The sequence below is a fragment of the Echinops telfairi genome, unplaced genomic scaffold, assembly GCF_000313985.2.
Source record: "Echinops telfairi isolate 266 unplaced genomic scaffold, ASM31398v2 ScPeMD7_7459;HRSCAF=8497, whole genome shotgun sequence".
Lineage (NCBI taxonomy): Eukaryota > Metazoa > Chordata > Mammalia > Afrosoricida > Tenrecidae > Echinops > Echinops telfairi.
In genome coordinates, this window is record NW_022111359.1 from 3,505,408 (window position 1) to 3,506,665 (window position 1,258).

A 1,258-nucleotide genomic window follows, 5' to 3' on the forward strand; every position below is an offset into this window, starting at 1 on the left:
CAGCCGTGGGTGCCCAGTGTTGGGTCAGGCACAGGCTCTCGGGGCCTCAACCCTTCGCCCTGCACTCCCACGAAGGAAGAGCGGATGGACAATTCTCAGAATGGATCCAAGAATAACTGTCTTTCCTCCCCTCCAGCAAAGGCTGGACACCTAGATTGAGGAAAAGCATAGCCAGTGGAAAATCCCCAGGGGCTGCAGCCCTCCTCAGCTCCTCCTGTAGAATCCCACCACTTTCCTCACTGGGCGGGACTTCCCTGGGCTACTCCCCAGACCCAGAAATCTCTTCCATGAGCTTTTTTTCTAATAAAGAGCTGTTACAGCCTCAACATTTTCTCTTCGTTTGTCCTCGTGCCTCAGTTTACTTTACACCCAGCCCGAGAAGCAAGAACTTGTGATGACCAATGATACAGTGACTGCCTCTCCCTCACCCCACAATTTAGGATTTTAAATCAGGAAACTCAGGGTCCTTTAGTGCATGTCCTCTGAGCTAGGTTTGAACCCTGACTTGGTGCCTTGAAACCAAAGCAATTTGTTGAGGCTGCAGCTGGTTCTCTGGCTCCATCCTGAGCCGCAAAACAATCAATGTAATGCCATCTTGCCACCACTTGTCTGTCAGCTGCCTTACTGTGGAGGCTTGTGTGTTGCTGTGATGCTGGAAGCTAGGTCACTGCAGAACATGTGGGAGATACTGCTGGAGGATGGGTTCAGCAGGTCCCAGGGCGCTCTGAATATAACTGCCAAGAGCTGCTTCATTGTAGGGGAGTCGACCATGGTGATGGGAGGGGAGCCTTCTGGATTGTCATTTGGGGCTGGGGCATGACTCAAAGTTGAGAAGAATAGCAAAAATCTTCTCATGATTGAAAGTTGGAATGTGGGAACTACTATGAATTTAGGAACACTGAAAGTTGGCAAAAAATGGAATGCATGAAGATGGGTATCTTAAGGCTGTGGTTCTGAACCTTACTAATGCCCCGACCCTTTAATACTGTTCATGCTGTGGCGACCCCACAACCATGAAATTATTTTCGTTGCTCCATTATGACTGTAATTTTGATACTGTTATGAATTCAGAGACCTACATGAAAGGGTCGTTCGACCCCCCAAAGGGATCTCGACCCACAGGTTGAGAACTGCTCTCCTAGAAGAATTCCAGGTTCCTGTGGTTCAGAATCTTGGGAATGGGCTCAGTACCCCTTCTCAGACAGCCCCCTATCCTCCTGGATACCCTAAGGCATTAGTGACCTGAACTGAACTTATG